Source organism: Eleutherodactylus coqui, chromosome 3, assembly GCF_035609145.1.
Source record: "Eleutherodactylus coqui strain aEleCoq1 chromosome 3, aEleCoq1.hap1, whole genome shotgun sequence".
Classification (NCBI taxonomy): Eukaryota; Metazoa; Chordata; class Amphibia; order Anura; family Eleutherodactylidae; genus Eleutherodactylus; species Eleutherodactylus coqui.
The window spans coordinates 19,214,566-19,232,977 of record NC_089839.1 but is presented as its reverse complement, the minus strand read 5'-3'; positions in this window follow the sequence as shown (position 1 = coordinate 19,232,977).

Sequence of the window (18,412 nt, the reverse complement as noted above, 5' to 3'; positions counted from 1 at the left end):
GATATACATGGGGGGGTTCTCCTGCACTGACCTGTGGGATATACATGGGGGGGTTCTCCTGCACTGACCTGTGGGATATACATGGGGGGGTCTCCTGCACTGACCCATGGGATATACATGGGGGGTCTCCTGCACTGACCTGTGGGATATACATGGGGGGGTCTCCTGCACTGACCTGTGGGATATACATTGGGGGGGGGGGGGACTCTCCTGCCCTGAATGTGGATGTGACTTCTGCCAGTGTTGCTTGTTTGTTCATATTGGCAACTCTAGCCAGGCATCGCTAGTTGGGATCATTAAACACCTGTCGGCGGTCACTGCTCTGTTCACTGCGGATAGTAAAGCATGCGCAGACGACCTGTCCGGTGCGAGCACGCTGGAGCGGCCCCTTCAAGAGGCAGACTGCGCAAGCGCGTCCAATCGAGCAAGGAGAAGGTATGGTCGGCGCCAGGGAGACAGGGACGCCAACACGGGGGGGGGGGGGGGGCCCTGTAGGTAAGTATATAACTTCTGTATGGCCAATATTTAATGCACGATGTATATTACAAAGTGCATTAATATGGCCATACAGAAGTGCTTAACTTCACTTTGTTTTGCGGGACAACCCCTTTAAATCCCCACACAACTTCGGAAATGGAATGTCCCATCGGTCTGGCGCCCACCATCATGCCTCGCTCTAACTCCAGTAGTTTATGTTGCCTCACCATGAGCGCGCTGGCCGATGCTCAATCTCCCTCACACGATCACAGCTTATACAGGATTGGGCGTTCCCAAGCATCACTTGAGGTAATACCGCTCTATCATCGCATCCCATGACTTTTGGTATGTCGGTGTACAATGATATATGGAGTACTGATGTATATATCATATAGATAGCTACTCCCTATTTGGTAATGCTATATGAATGTAGCTTGTCTGCTGCACCGTTACATTGAAACGCTGTCATATTGATTCTCCTACTGCACTTACATGGGACTCTCTGAGCACTGGATGGGGAGTGGACCACCCACACTTTCCGAAATCCAGCCCAGAATGGCAGTAGTGAGTCAGTCAGCCAATCATGCAGGTGGTTGAATACCGAGATAGAGGGTAGGTCGCTGTGTACCGCCGCCGCCTCCGTGTCTCGCAGCGCAGAGTCCAGGAGTTCCTTGGACAACTGGATAAAACAACATCATATAAATTCACAAGTCAATGACTTCCACCTCCCCTTTAATTACGGGGGTTGTAGTCTGCATCTACCTGAAAGTTATCCCTAATTCTGTGGATAGGGTGTAACTTTTAACCACTTGAAGGGAAAATCCAAATTAGGAACTTTCCAATCACCTTAAAGGCTTAGAAAATTATGGCTGCTTTCTTCCAAACACAGTGCCACCGTTGTCTATGGGTTGTGTCTGGTATTGCAGCTCAGCTCCCATTCAATTCAGTGGAGCGGAGTGCCAATAACAGACAGAACCCCACAGTCTAGGCTGGCCTTGGGAAGACAGCGGCCATATTTTTCTAAGCCCCGTTGGTTTGGATTTTCACTTGAAATCAGCTGCAGAAAATCCCCAGCATTTCTATTACATGTGAACGTACCCTAAATAAAACTCTTACCGTTTTGTGGCTACAGCTTCTATACAGATTGATGTGTTTCCATGGTTACAGACTACACACTAATCCTATGTAGTCTGATCCTGCAGGCATATCCTCCCTTCTGTCCACTACTTATTATTAACCTACCGAATATATGCTATGAAGATATAAGGGCCAGATGGAAGAGCATGTGACTGCCGCATCAGACTACAGAGGGTTCAGGCGCAGTCTGTAACCATGGAGACTCATCAATCTGCACAAGAGCTGCAAACAAAAAGTAAAAAGTTGTATTTTATAGGGTCACTGTGGCTGTCACTTGTATGGGGGATACTGGCCGATTGTTAACAATTGTGGCTTGCACGGTTACAAAGGAGCCATCTCTAGTTCTAAGGTAGGCTATGCTTTTGGCATGTAATATATTTGCCATGTGGCATATGCCTGTTCTGGATCTCCTTACCTGGACAGCCAGGTTGTGCAGGAGCCACTTACTTGCAACACGGGGTTTCCGTGTAATAAGAGAAATCTCTCCTTGATGACGTGAACCTTCCTCCTCAGGAGGCCTCGGTCAGGCATGGCATGATGGGCATTCTTATACTTCATTAGCTCCAAGCAGCACAGCAGGTTGTTCTCCAATAAAGGTTGCCCCTCCGAAGGACCATGTGTTTGGAGATGCTTCAGGAAATGCAGGACTTCTGGAGTCGGCCATCCCCGAGCTGCCATCTCAAGGGCCTGGTTGAAGGTGTCTCCATCATCTACACTTGGCTGCACCTGTGCTGGATAATACACCTCATTCTTCCGACCTTGAAGACGCTTCATGGCCATTTTGGTGCTTAGTGTTAGAAGAATTGGCTCAAGTCTCCCCCAGCCTTCATTTCCCGACTGTTCTACTCCATATTCTTTCAGCCGAGTTGTCATCTCCACCCAGAATTTGTTGAACGATGGGGCCAGAAGCATGCCGAGGAACCTCATGCCCTGTATGATGGACGAGTTACTGAGTCTTCCCTTGGACAGTTCACTCATCCAATGTTTCCTCAGTCCTTGCAGTTGTGGGTTCTGAATAGCGTCCAACTCTAGAACCTTCTGGACCAAACCCAAGGCTTTACGCTCTTCCTTATTGTTCTGCAATGCATGAAGCATCTCAAGAACCCTCAAGGTCTGTGGCTCCTCGGTTTCCTGGACCAGTTTCTTATAGGCCTTGTATATTGCTCTGTGCTGAAGCATCTCCAGGGCGGTGTCGAGATCTTGATGGAGGCGATCAGGATGCCCTGTAATTAGACTAGATACCATCAAAGGATCTTTCTTTCTCTTCACCTTCTTGCCGCCTCCATCGTGCCGACCCCACTGTCTGTTTTCCTTGTTTGACCTAAGTAAGAAATGAGCCATCAGATATGATTTTTTTACCCTGGATTCTGGCCCCAGATTTATATACCATCTTGTGCCCCACTTTTCATTGGTCCAAAGCATTGACATTGATATAAATGAATCAGACATGGCATGATGGGTTCTGGTTCTGTGGCCCCCGAACTGCAAAACCCAACACCACATCACTGCCACCATTCTGTGCAAGCATGTCCAGCACTCAATAAGGTCAGTTGACTGCCTCTAAAGGCTTCGTCTCTCCCCGTGCCATGGATGTGTGTCGAGTAGAGATGAGCGAGCCTACTCGGTAAGGCAGTTACTCGAGCGAGCATCGCTCTTCTCAAGTAACTGCTTAGTGATCCGAGCAGGCTCGGGTGGGGGGCAGGAGTGAGCGGGAGGAATAGTGAGAGATCTCTCACCCCTACAGCTCACCCGAGCCTGCTCGGATCACTGAGCAGTTACTTGAGAAGAGCAATGCTCGCTCGAGTAACTGCCTTACCGAGTAGGCTCGCTCATCTCTAGTGTCCAGCACTAAATTAGTCGGCTGCCTCTAAAGGCATTGTGTGACACAAGATAATAACTAATGGCTGGATTCTTGGAGGGGCCAGTGGGGTGTAAAGCAATTTGCTTCTGTATGAGCCTTCAGGGACATTCGTGGTGATGGAGGCTTTGTGTTGTCACCACTGTTAGGTTTAGGAGAATTGGAGGTTTGCATCTCTAACTTGCCCCAATAGCACCCAATTAGGTGGCCACAATAAACTGGACTGCAGTCACTACCAACCAGGGGTAGTTTCCTTGGCCCCTCAGGTTTGATAGGAGTAGGCCAGCCTTGTATTCATACGTATACGCAGTTTTACCTTTTCTGCCTCGTTTTTATCCCTATACTTGCTGAGGACTCTGCCTCCTGGGCCTTGTTAGGGGAGGGCGGAGCACAGTACCTGTAAGGACAAGGAAACAGCAGCATTAGTACAGGGTTCACACGGCTGAGGGTTTGTCATATTGTACCAGTGCAGTTAAAGGAGTTTTCCTATTAAAGACATTTATCCCCAAGCTACAGAATAGGGGTCCAACTGCTGGGACCCCAGTGATCTCAAGATCGACCCCCTGTGTAAATGGAATGGCAGTGCACATAAGTGACCACTGCTCCATTCATCCCTATGGGACGGAGCGAGATTGCCAAGCTCCTCAATGTCCACCTGTCCAGTAGAAGAGAATGGGGCAACGTTGACTCCATTCATCTAGGGTATTTGGGGGTGTCACTCTCAGGATCGCTGGGAGTCTGACCCCACTGGGGTCCGAGATCTGTATGCATCAAATGCCCTATGTAAATGCAATGGTGGTGCACCTACGTGACCACCGCTCAATTGACTTCTATGGGATGAAGAACAATTGCTGAGCGCATTGATCTCCCTACGTTCCATTGAAGTGAATGAAGCAGCAATAGAACATACACCCTACTGCTTCATTCAGAGGGGCAGATCTTAGTATCGCTGGGGGTCCCCAACGATCAGACATTCAAATGTTTGACAGATAAATGTCTTTCATAGGAAAACCCCTTTAAGAGCTGCGGTATCAGAGATTTGTGCTGCTGCTGAGTTCAGCTCACAGAGGACTGTCTTTGCTGGTACACTGCAACAAACTCTCAGCAGTATTATCAGGATGGCTTCTAGGCAGCTGAAACTAAACAATGCTCCCATTCAATGACAGCAAGCAGAGATCTGTAAAATGATGATGAATGAAATCACAAAGTCTATTAGAAAATTACAGAACTTGTGGCAGTTGCAGTCCGCGGACAGATAAGTCATGTCGTCACCTTGCTTTCTTACCCCCATGTCACCCTTTTGACGTTAGGCTTTGTGCCTGATGCCCCCTGACCATGGAGGGGCAGCATATCCCCGGGCATGATGCGGGTGCTCAGAGCTGAGACTTCTGTGTTCATGCAGGAGGTTGAATAACTGCCTAGAATCTCGCCCAACATCTCAAGTGTCTCTGGAGTGTCCTTATATGTGAGTCACATCAGCGGAATGAATCCCCGAAGGCCCAGCCTGTTGTCAGGATGGAGATCAGTAATACAGCAAACACTGCCAGCTGCAGCACAAGGATGGGGAGACATGTTAGTTGCGTTTCCCGTCTTTACGGCACCATGTAGTCCTCCGTGTCATTGTCCATCAGATCTCAGTTTTTAGTTTTGAAAGTTGTCTTCTTGCCTAATGCCCACTATACAGTGGTAGACTGGGAAACTTTATCCTGCTCTCTGATTGGCCGACAGTGAGCAGCAACGGCCAATCGGGGAACAGGTGTAGTGCATGGGTAGTCTACGACTATAAATGCACAGTTTGTATCAGGTAGTCTGACGTTTTTGGTGGCCAACTTGAAAGACTAAACACAGGTCCTGGAAGTGGCAGATCCGAGGGACAACTGTACAGAGGACCCACAGCAGATAGTATAACTCCACCGCTAGTCCTGGGACCAGAGGATCACTTTAAAGGGGCACCTGTCAGCTGTCCAAACTACCAACATGATGTTATGGGGAGGAGGAGCTGAGAAGATGGGTGGTCCTATCAGTGATTAACAGCTATTTCTCTATCCTCTGTCATATACCGATAGCTGCCAATCACTGATAGCTCCGCCCACTGGACTCCGACGTCCAGAACGAACAGAGATTTAGATGAATAAAGTACAAACTATCCTGAATCTTTCCCCATAGAACTAAATATCCGTCTGCTCGGCTCCTCCTGCTCTGTAGCATGGTGCCTGCAGTTTGGACGGCATCTTCAAGCTGACGGGTTCCCTTTAATAAATGTGAGACATATTATGACACCTAGCCACGCCCCCTTTTTTTCTAGACGATTTTGAAAATCGTCTAGCGGGGCATAAATATTGTCTAAAACGCAAACACTTCACTCTTAAGTGCATTTTGATTAGTAAATCTCCACTGAGATGTAGTTTTTATTTAGTTTTTGCATATTTTTGTTTTGCCTGTTCTGTATTTTGTTCTCATACTACATTATTAGGGTTGGACGGTTACATTTTTGTATTGTAGGCTCTTTTTGTTAAATTTAGTGCCAGTTGATATCAGTGATGGAGGACCCATTTGGAATCGCCGAATTCCATTGAAAAAACAGGATAAAATCCTCCAAGAAGTCCTCCAGGGAATTAAACAGACCCATTAGAGTCAATGTGGTCCATTCTGTTTCGTCACAAGATGGATCCAGGCAATGCAGTTTTCCCACTTCCCAAACAACGCAGAAAAAAGAACCCCTGAGTGCTGTTGTGAACATTTCATAGTGGCGGTGCCCGGTACAGAAGATTAGTTCCATTCACTTGAAAGGGACTGAGCTGCCCTCAGGCCATGTCATGTGATGTCACTAGCCTGAGAAGAGGCCGTGGCGCTTACCCAAGCAACGTAACCTCTTCAAACAGTTGATGAGCGGGGATCCCAAGCAATGGAACCCCACTAATTGTATGTCGATGAGCATCAATATGTTAGTCCTAGATAACCCTTTTAAATGGGATTTGCCATCAAAGATATTTATTCCTTGTCCACAAGATGGGATAAGTGTCTGACTGCTGGGGGTCCAACCACTGGGACCAAATAGAACAGAGCATATGACTGCAGGATCAGACTACATAAGGTTAGTGTGTAGTCTGTAACCATGGAGACACACTGATTTGCATAAGAGCTGTAGACACAAAATGGTAGGAGAGTTGTTAATTAAGGCTATTGGCAAAGTTGCTTCATTTGGATCTTTCCTTAAAGGGGTTGTGCCGGTAAAAGTTATGCCCTATCCAAAAGATAGGAGATAAAGGTCTCATTGCTTGGGGTCCAACCTCTGCAACCCCCACGATCTGCAGAACTGTACCCCCATATGCCTGATGTGACTGTAGTGGCAGTGCAGATATGTGACTGTGTGTTCTGTGGGATGGAGGGAGACTGCTGAGTGCATTGATCTGTGCCTCTACACATAGCAGTGAATGGAGCTGCAGTCACATAAGTGCTGTTCTATATTCACATGGGGCATTCGGATTGCTGGGAATCCCAATGCTCAGACCCCAATAACCACACATTAACCCCTTATGCTGATGACCCCTACTGCAGCGCAGCAGGGACAAGTGGATGCAGCAATTCCAATAACATCCTACTGCGACCCCCCAGGACCCGAGCTTCACCCCTGTTATCACTTACTTCAGGAACACTGTGATATCGTAATTCAGAAATCGCACCCAGGAGTCCCGCAGAGCGTCCAGCGCCAAGTGCCACGCAGACCCTAAATCCTCCACCTGTATCCCTCCTGATGAGAAGTCTGAGCACCCCGAGTCCCTGCGGCCACGGTGCAAGGAGCCGTCACCTGGAAGATGAGAACGTGCTGAACTAATACTTAAGTATCTCGCTGGTTTTAACAAGTATTCACACCCTTCTGGATGTTCATTTTTTTTTACACTGAACATCTTTAAAGGGAAGCAGTCATCATGTTTGAGCCCCGTAAACTACATTTGTGTGTGGGAACGGGGAGCCCGCAGGCTGTGTTCATACTCACTGGGTCCCCGTGAAGTCGCCGTGTGCAGACAGCGGGACCCTTTTCAGATGGCAAAAGTATCTGCACTAGTGATGAGCGAACGTACTCGTTTCGAGCAATTACTCGATCGAGCACCGCTATTTTCGAGTACTTCAGTACTCGGGTGAAAAGATTCGGGGGGCAGGGGGAGGCGTGGCGGAGCGGGGGGTAGCAGCGGAGAACAGGGGGGAGCCCTCTCTCTCTCCCTCTCCCCCCCCACTCCCCGCTGCAACCCCCCACTCACCCACGGCGCCCCCCGAATCTTTTCGCCCGAGTACGGAAGTACTCGAAAATCACGGTACTCGGGCGAAAAAGGGGCGTGGCCGAGTACGCTCGCTCATCTCTAATCTGCACCCTTATACTTATCCAGTCTATTTTGGACCTAAGGACGCACCGATTTCATCATCATCCTTCCAAAGCCATAACGTTTTTATTTTTCCATCGACTTGGCCATATGAGGGCCTGTTGGCTGCATGACGTGCGGTAGTTTTTATTGGTACCATTCTGTGGTACGTAAAATGTATTGTGTAATTTTTATTAATTTTTTTTGAGGGCAGAGATGAAAAAACATCGATTCTACCATTTTTATGGTGTTCACTATGTAGTATAAATGATATAACTTTTTCTGCAAGTCATTACGGTTATGACATTACCAAAATTACATTTTTTTAGCTTTTTCTACCTTTGCACAATAAAGACCTCTTTTCTTGAAAATATCTTTTTTGCTGCATCGCGGGAAAGCACCGAAACTCTTTCATTTTTCCATGGACGTAGCTGTGTTTTTGCGTGACGAGCTCTGGTATATATTGGTACCATCTTGGGGTGCATATGACTTTTTTGATCACTTTTATTGCATTTTTTTGCGAGCTGAAATGCATTTACCATGCAGGATAAAAAGCGCATTCAATGTATTGCGTCCGTCGTTATGGATTCGACAATACCAAATGTGTGCTTCAATTTTTTTTTTCTACGAAAAAAAAAAAAGTGTGCGAAAAATTTTTATTTTACTATTTTGTTTGCTTTTTAATTTTCTTTTTTTTACGCTTTTTTTTGTCCCTATTATGATCGCTCAGAGAATACACTGCAGTACTTCTGCTTATATAAGCACCCTAGACCGGGAAGGGGCTGAAGGGGTATTCCAGGACCTCTTTAATATGCACTATTCTATCTTCTGCAGCCCAGTGCAGCTATAAGTAATGGATTCTGTGTATTTATTCAGGGCCTTTCACACAGGCAGAATTCTGCATTCTGCACCAAAATCCACACAAGTCCATGCAGATCTTGATGCGGAATGAAAATGACTTAATTTTGCCGCAGTTCCGCATCAAAATCTGCAATGAGATTTTGGTGCAGATTTTGCAGCTACAGAGTAAGGGTGCCTGCACACGGGCGGAAATCCCGCGGGATTTACACCACTGAAAGCCTGCATAGGAGTGCATTACAATACGCACTCCTATGCATACGCCCCGCACAGAAACGTCACCCGGCCGCCGGCTCTGGTCTGCGCATGCGCCGGCTGCCCGGCAGCCAGCACATGAAAGAGCCGGGGCCGCCGGGCGCGGGTAAGTACGCGCTCCTCCCTGCAGGCGCTGGGATCAGGTCCCGCGGCGAGAATCCGACCCGCCGAATCCGACCCGCCCATCTGCAGGCGGCCTAAGGCGTCCAGTTGCTAATTCTGGGTGCCATCACATGACTGTGGAACGCTGATGTTGTGTCCATGCTCTTGGCCTGAGAGCTCTTCCAGTGTTGGGCATGTCTTCTGACATCCGGAATACACATTACACGGGCAGCCAGAGAGGACCAGAAGTTCCAATGAATTCAGAGCTGTCACATCGGGCATCCTCTCATCTGCGCATGCTTGGGGGGTATAGAGGCAGCAAGCAGGGAAAGAGATAGGACTCGGCAATGGAGTGTTTTTCACCTCTGTACGGAGCAAGCAGGTGTGTGTATGTTGGCGGTGGGTGTAGTGGATGGAACTTAGTATGGGGCAGGCGGCCAGCAGAAGCGGCACTGGTAGGGGTGCCAACACTAAGGATTCTGGAGAATGTAGTAGAGCCGGGGTGGAAGTACTGTGACTGTAAACTGTGTTTAAAAACTGGTACACGGAGCATTGGGTGGTGCTGCAGCGGGTGCGGGCCAGGGAAATCGCCACATAAGTTATGAAGTGTCCAGTACTTGTAAAGTGAGGCTAGTGTCGGAAAACCACTTGTAATCACACCACCTCTAGCAGCAAAAACTGTAACCCAACTCTTCCTGTACTTCGATCTTTGTATTTTTACCTGCACATGTAACGGAAGACTCTGGGTAGACATCTGGGCTTTGGCACTGACTGGCGCCGCTGCGATTCCACTCTGTCCCCCATTCTCCATATTCACTTAGTTCTTGCCACAGAAGGAAAATCTGAGTCGTCTTTGGCGGCTCAAACCTGTTGGTGAATCGTATGTGATGAGAACCATCTGCAGCCCCAAGACATTGGGAAGCCCAAGAGCAGAGGTACTCAACTAGCGTTCGTAAAGGTCCGAAAAGCACAGGTAAATAATGTTAAAACAAGACACATAGATATAATTACTGTACATATAAATTGCAGTAAGATTATGGCAGCACCAATTATGTACACCTTGTACAGGCCTTTTTATTTTCCCATCACCAGAGCCGTATGAATGTAGAATGAGTTGATGTTTTCATTTATACCATTTTGGGGTACATGCAGACTTTTGAATGAGCCAGCATTGTAGTTCTACGCATGTGGTGTCCCAGAACAACATCCTGGTCCCCTCCACATTTGCACTGTGCAAAGCTGTATGTCGTTTTCTGTATGTGTGTTGCACAGCTGCAGAGTCTGAAGGGTTAACTCCCATTAAATCATTGCCTGTCAGCTCTGTCTGCATGTGACTGTATATATCCTACTGTGTCATGTGGTACAAGTGAGGTTGTAAATGTGAGTGTCAGAGAGCGGGAAGGAGTTCTGTCTTCATCATGGTTGCTAACACAGAGCCACATGGAAGCACCTTTAGCTTCCATATTGGTGAAGATGGAGGAAGACCAGCAACCACCCGTAGCGTCTGGAGAGTGCATGTGAGAGGAGTGAGTCTCTTCCAGAGAGAGCGCAACAAACCCCAGCTTTACTAAAACAGGTACCCATTCACAACACAGACGTTTTTCCTGTGTGACCGTCCGCCATTAGGATCACCACACAGAGGTACTTAATTGTGACACCCACGCGGATGCTGTGTGGGGTGCATTTAGGCTAAGCCTTCTTCTGAAACATTTTGTCTGCCAGAGTGTTTGTAGAGTGACCCCTACCCTTTTTCTCCTCCAGTGTGCTTCCCAATTTCCAGGACTGGTGACATATAGATAAGGTGGACTATAGGCTCGTATTGTTCCTGTGCATCCTACCAACCTCTGAGCTTCTGCCTGTAATTTCTTCAAGTGAATTGTACCTGTAACTACCTGTTTATGCAAGTAAAGTTATACCGGCCCTTAACCGTTTCTGAGGACCAGAGGTACTACACACAAGTCTGTGTATTTATCACTCGACCACTTAGAATAACGTCATGTGGGAATGGTGGCGTCATGACGTGATATCAACTACTGCCGCCATCATTCCCTTTATTGGTACTCCCAGCCAAAGACGTGTCGAAGGTGAGCTCTAATTTACACTGATCTTGGTTGTGTGTCTTCCCTCCAGGACCAGAGCATGGTAAGTGCCACCGTGACACGTCAGCATTTAACCCTTCCAGCTCTTCACATTAACCAGGTGCCCAGGCTCTCCCCTCTGGGGTGTTACACACAGTGATAGTGATTACAGTGCAGTTACCTCCAGTGATCACAGGTGACATGTTCTATGATTGGTGACATCCCTTTTTGTTTTACTCCTCCATCTGGACTCAAACCACCAAAACCAGCTGCGACTCATCTCTGCATACTCTTGCCGCTACCCCCCTCCCATAGTAAATTGTACCCCTCTGTGGCCCATTTTAGTTAAGCTGACCCCCTGTGGCCCCTCTTAGTTATACTGCCCCCTTGCAGCCCCTCTTAGGTATACTTCCCTACCCCCATGGCCCCCCTTAGCTAAACTGATCCTCTGTTGCTCTTCTTTATTATACTGAAGTCTTGGCCCCTTTGTGTATAGTACCCCCTCCACTAACTCCTCCATCATCCATTCCCATGCAAATAGCGATTACTCCATTTCCTTTAACCCTAACCTGCAGTCCCATGTAAACACCACACTCTCCTTCCCATAATCTCCTCTTATAATCCCATGTAAAAAAACTCAACACTCCCGCTACCTTCAGCCATATCCACGGCTACCATACCCAAAGCACATACCTATCCAACATACAGTCCCATGTAAAATCCTCACTCCCTCCTTTCACCAGTAAACACATCTAGATAAGTTCTGTGCTGCCCCCAGCTGTGATCCGCAGTGTAGCTTCACTCCACCGCCCCCTTCTCCTGGTCCGGACAGTTGGAGGCCAAGGTCTACATTCGAACCCTGGTCCACCTGTTGAGTACCTGTGCTCTAGAGTCTATACTGCCGGCTTCTACTAGGAAGGAGCTATAGCTATGTTCATCCTGATCTTCCTAGGTAATGAATAGAACATTTATGTAACTGTCCTTTGTCTTTCTTAGGGGTCCTCATTGTCACTGGGATGTAACTACAAAGAACCCGGATCTCGGTGCCTGAGGGGCCCCAAGGTCTACCCTGCCACATAAGACACCAGTGTTATAAATGACACATGGGAGGGGGGCGCTGGTACAGATTAGGTTCCAGGAGCTTCACGTTATGTTGTCACCTGTTCAGATAGTGCAGGAACGTGCCCCCGGCACCTGCGTCGTTCCTCAGAGCGGGAATCATTCTGTCTGATAGGGAGGAGCCGGGAATCTGCCGATCGACTGAACGGCTGGATATCTGGAAGAGACGGACATCAGCCCAATGATTCCTGCTCCAATGGGTGCTCTATGTATTTTCAGAACCAGCATTTCCTGAATACTCCCCCAGATATCGGAGGTCAGAGGACTTTACCGTATCGCTGTCCTGGTGTCCCGGGGGAATGGATCTGGCACTTGTGCCCAAGTTAAAAAGAGATGACTGATAAATAGTGATTTCTAGAGAGGCCGAGTCCAGATTCATCCCTTTATGTTCTGTACGCCTGAAAGGAAGTGGTTTTATGTGAGGATTGTGAGGATTATTTAATTAATTTATTAATTTTTCTTATTAGCATCATTATAAATGTTGTTATTTTTATTATGAGCCTTTCAATTCGTGGATATATCCCATTTATATAGAACAGACATGACCAATCAATCTCTGCATGTTACCTAGATATATAGAGCAGACATGACCAATCAATCTCTTCATGTTACCTAGATATATAGAGCAGACATGACCAATCACTCCCTCTATATATCCCATTCATATAGAATAGACTAGTTATGAGAGAATTTTTCAAAAGTTCTGATTAGCCGGTTTATTGAATTTGGGCAAAAAGTCTGCTTTGGTCAAAATTAGCTGAAACCAGGACTTCACCAATACCCCTCAAACTGGTGTCTAAAACTGTCAAAATGCCATCAATGCCCTGTATAACACTCTTGGGTCACCTAGAAGGGTATCTAAGTGCTTCTGAACTAGTTTTAAATCAAAGTTAGTGAAGAAAAAAGAAGAAGAGGAAGAACAAGAGGAGGAGGAAGAGAAATAGGAAGAAGAGGAGGGGGGGGAAGCAGAATCTTCTTTCTTCTTTCTCTCCTTTATCCTTCCTTTTCCTTCTTTCAAAAAAAGGAACAATAATGAGAATAAGAATTTTAGCAAGTTTGGCTGAGAAGAACCATTTGAGGTTCAGTTCACGCCAATCCAAACTTTTAGCAAAGTATGACCTGAAAAGAGTTCAACTGTTTCAGTTAGTCCAAAAATCAATCACTGTACATAGCCCATTCATGTAGAGTATACATGACCAATTAATTTCTCTACATATCCCATTCATAAACAACAGACATGACCAATCAATCTCTGTACATGTATCTTTCATACGGAACAGACATGATCATATGATGCAGACATAACCAATGATCAATGTCAGGTTCAGCCGAACCACATGTCTTGTTATTGGGGCCATAATATGGATGCTAAACTGCAGCTTCCTGAATGTGACCCTACATTGAGCAGACATGACTGATCTATAAACAAATCCCTTCCATAAATTGCATGCATCCAACTTATCTGGGAGCATCTCCTATACATATCACATGTGCAATAAGCAATATCAGCCGGGAATTGAAAAGGGGAGATTAAAGCTTGGAAAAATGGGGAGATTGCCCGTATCCTCCACCATCCTCAGTGCCCCATGGTGCTGTTATGTGCACAACATATGGTAGTATCATTTAGTTAGTGCAATGGTAGCTTTTTATTGACCTCCTTCTATAATGACATGGGACCCTCTAAACATGTTCATTCTGCTCCAGGACCCCCCCCCCCCCCCCCGCCCCACTGGCCCTGCAGATCATCCTTGGCCAGCAGATATGACCATTAGGTCCATGTACATGTTCATTGTGGAGACACACAACCTCTATGTGCTGCTGCGCTGGCTCTGTGTGTACTGAGCAGCAGCACTTTTTTTTTCTATCTACCTGCATGTATATACAGAGTCTGATGGAGAAGCCACCATTTTTTCCGGTAGTTAAGCAACTGAGCAAATATTTAAATTGCTTTCGTGTTATACTCAATTCACCTCCAGAGCTGCAATCATAGTTCTGGCTGATGCTTCTAAAATTCAGCACTCGGCTACCAAGATAGAGAAGAGCCTACAACGCAATGCACTCATCTAAGGGTCTCTTTTAATGTATTAATAAGTAGATTTGTACCTGACTGGGAGACGTCTCAGACGGTGTATGAGGAACCTCGGGATCCAGTAGGAGCGCAGGCGTCTTAGGGCATTATACTGAGGTCTCCTGAGGGCGTAGTAGGATGGACCCTGGCTCTGTTGACACAGACGTATCTGTTCCTGTAAATGAATGACAGTAAGATGGTTACTGTCTTGCTCCCTGATATACACTGAAGAACCACTTTATTAGACATCTTGTTGGACCTTTTTTGGCCTTCAGAGCTGCAGAAACTCATCTTGGTGTCCACTGACACGTATTGGAAGACCCAGGGTGTGTCAAGAAACTTCTCCATTATTTCACTTCTACCAGCCTGACAAGTCGGCTCCTCGATTCATTCTGCTTGTGCCAAATTTTGACTTCCCATCAATATGGTGCAACAGAAATCTGGATTCATCTGACTTGGCGATGGTTTTCTGCCACTCAGTGCTACAATTTGTTGCGTTCTTTGGCCCACTGGAGTCTCACCTTTTTGTTTCTCTTAGACACAATGGAACTGGAATTGGTCATCTACTGTTATAGCCAATCCATGCTATGGAATGGCAAGTTGTGTGTTCAGATACATTAGCTGGATCAGCAGCGGCTCTCTACTGTGCAGCACCTGTTGGTCAGAACGATTCCTGACACCCTCCTCTGACCCCTTTTGGTGATGACTTGTTTCCAACCACAGGTTCCCCTTTCGCTGGGTGTTTTCCTGAATCACACCATTCTTGGCATATTCTCCAAACCATTACATGAGAAAACCCTACAGTTGGCAGTGACATCCCGGCTTGTCTAGCACCGATGACCGGGCCTCATTGGAAATCACTCAGATCGCTGGATTTTCCAATCTAATGTGGATTCACACAAAACTTGTCACTTGATTTTATGCTGCACTCCGGGGTCATGGGTCTAACTTCCATACAGGAAAAGGCCAATTGTGAAACGGTGGATGCTCTAACAAAGGGGTTGGTCGGTGTATATTAAATCCTGTAATTATCATCAATTACTTGCTGTGTATAACTATGTATTAACATGACGCCAATAATATCGCAATCATGTGCCATCTAGCACATGACGCCACTTACCTGACACTCTGGACTCAGGTAGATCTGATACTTATTCTGGATGTTCCTATCAAGAGACAACATAACAATTATTTATAGGTTATTATTAGGTAGATGACTGCTGCCTGGGAGATTTAGGACTAGGATGACGGGCAGGGAAGGCAATGGCCATTGTCATTCCTGCCATGGAGGCTGCGTGATTCAGGTCTTCACCCTTCTACAATGTAGACAGCATTCATAAGACACCACAAAGCATAATCACCAGAAGAGGGGCAGCACTGCAGGTGGGTAAGTGGGCTACATCGGAGAAGCCTGGCTGGGGCACTTCATGCCGGCTTTAACTCAAGTGTAGTCAGACTGTACCTGAACAGGTGAACACACAGGTGGCGAGCATCCTCAGGGCTGTGATTGACTTCAAGATCTACAGACTGTTCCTTGAAAGCCTCACAATCCATCCAGAAGTGAAGAATGTGAATTCCCTGGGTGTCCTTTAGGAATTGCATAAACCTCCCCATGCCGTCCCTCTATAAAAGAAAGGAACAATGGAAGCATCTCTTATATGCAACACGGCAAACATTACTATGACAGGCTGTGCCAGTAGAGGGCAGAAGTGAGATCTGAGATCCTTACAGCTAACAGAAAAACAGCTAAATTAAGGATGTGACTAAAGGATAATACATGATATCACTGCCAGCGCCAAACTTACCGATATACTGATACAGCCCACACTCGTTCTCACACTCATAGAAACCCGCAAGAGGAAGAGGTCTCTTGACATCGGCTTGCAGGCTTCCGTATTTTGGCCAAAATATTAACCAATACCTCGTATTTATCAATATTTATCGTTCTTTTTGCAGCAAGCAGTCTGGTTTTAAATGCCGGGGGAGTCCGGAGTGGCAGTACCAGTGTGGCTTGCCTTTGAGGTGCAGAACAACCCAACGGGCTGAATCGTAGGTGGTGTCATTAATAGGCTGCCCTCGGTATACCAGAAAGTATGGCCACTGAGTTGATATGTCCTCTTTCTGTGATTTGTTTGTGATAATACATGATATAATGCAGACTTCACCCCTGATGACCATCACAGAGACCTCACCGAGCTCAGAGCATCCTCCTTCAGCTGCTGCAGGGCAGACATGGTGAGATTGTGCTCCTTCACGAAGTTCTCTTCCTCCTCCGTGATGCTACAAAGATCTTCTGTGTCGATCCAGCCCATTTCCCGATCCCCGTTACTCCAGGCCGCGCTCCCGGGATCTCTATACAGATATTATCATGACTGTCATTAGTGATGTTTATACAGTCTGCAGGGTTGGGGATCTCCATTAATCATACCTGGTGTCCTTCTGGTCTTCAGCCCGGCACGAAGCCTCAGTGTGGAGCCGCAAACCTGGAGACGCCGGACAACTGGGATCTACAAATGTACAGATAGTAAAAGTTTACAAACCTCCTAGTTGTCGCAGGTTGTGGTGCGACAAGAGGTTCAGGGTGGCGCAGCAGAAGACGGAGGCCAGATTAAAAAAAATAAAAATATAATTTTACTAAAGCGGAACTTGTAAAGGTTAACGTTTCTCTCCATTGGAGGGTCCTGTTACTTTAAACTTTTCGCAAACTCAATCAGGGTACCACATTACAATTGTATCTGGAAGCGGACGGTCAAGAGGCACCTCCATCCCCCTCCATATCTGTCCGTCTTCATTCGTAGTACCCCATACTCTATTCCTGGCGGTTCGCGGCACACACTAACATCGCGGCCCCAATGCACCATAGTTACCGTCTGCACATGATATAGACTATAACTTTAATCTATACATAATCTCAGAGCTCCACCTACTCACGGCTGTAGGGCAGAAACCCCATCTAGAGTAATACAGTACATAGTCAAAAGAGGAGGGGGATGCAGCTGCAGCTTCTGTGGGGGAGGAGCAACAGAGAAAGACATCTGATTGGTTCAGAATGCAAGTAAAGTTCTGACATAACTCCAGGAAAGCCCACCCATTCAAGAAGTAGAGAGAAAATAATTGGCACTTTATGGTTATGTTACACAGGCTGATTAGCGAGGCCGAGTATCCTCAGGACACTCATTTGTTTGATCAGTCTATGTAAAGGGACCAACAGCACGAAACAAGTGCCGATCAAGATGCGTATTGATTGGTGCTCGTTACATCAGGCTGAGAATTTGGCACATTTAAGAGGACCATTATTCACAATTTACTATCTGCCCCTTACGTCTCCACCTTCCTGACCAGCTCTGGTCCAGCATAGTCCTCGGATTTGTTCACATGCCCGTGAAAACCCAAGGTCTGAATACCCCAATACAAATTAACATAGTTTATGTTGTCAGTATTACGCACATAAAATATACCCTTGTGATTGAGCCCTTCCTCTGAGTATATAATAACTCATGTCTCCAGGATTCAGTCCTGATTTTTGAGGGCTGTCCTGCCCTCCTAGGAGGCGAAAAACATATTTTGCAGAGGTGGCTGGGAATTTAGAAAAAAAATAGCCTATACTCTCTACTTTTGCTTACCTCCTAGTAGCGCAATCAAGTCATTTAGCACATGACTGCTGAAACCAATCACGGGCTTCAGCTGTACTATCGTTGAGGCTGGGAATAGGCTACAGTGATCACATGACATGAATTGGGGACCAGAGTGGTGGGGTTAGCGAAAAAGCTGAGAATAGGCTATTTAAACTTATTTTACTGCATGAAAAGGATATATGGGGCACTATTACTATGAAGGAGTCGCTGAGCGCTGACGGGCACTATTACTGTGAGGTGGTCCATGAGGGTCACTATTACTGTGAGGTGGTCCATGAGGGGCACTATTACTGTGTGGTGGTCCCTGAGGGTCACTATTACTGTGAGGTGGTCCATGAGGGGCACTATTACTGTGAGGTGGTCCATGAGGGGCACTATTACTGTGACGTGGTCCATGAGGGGCACTATTACTGTGACGTGGTCCATGAGGGGCACTACTACTGTGACGTGGTCCCTGAGGGGCACTA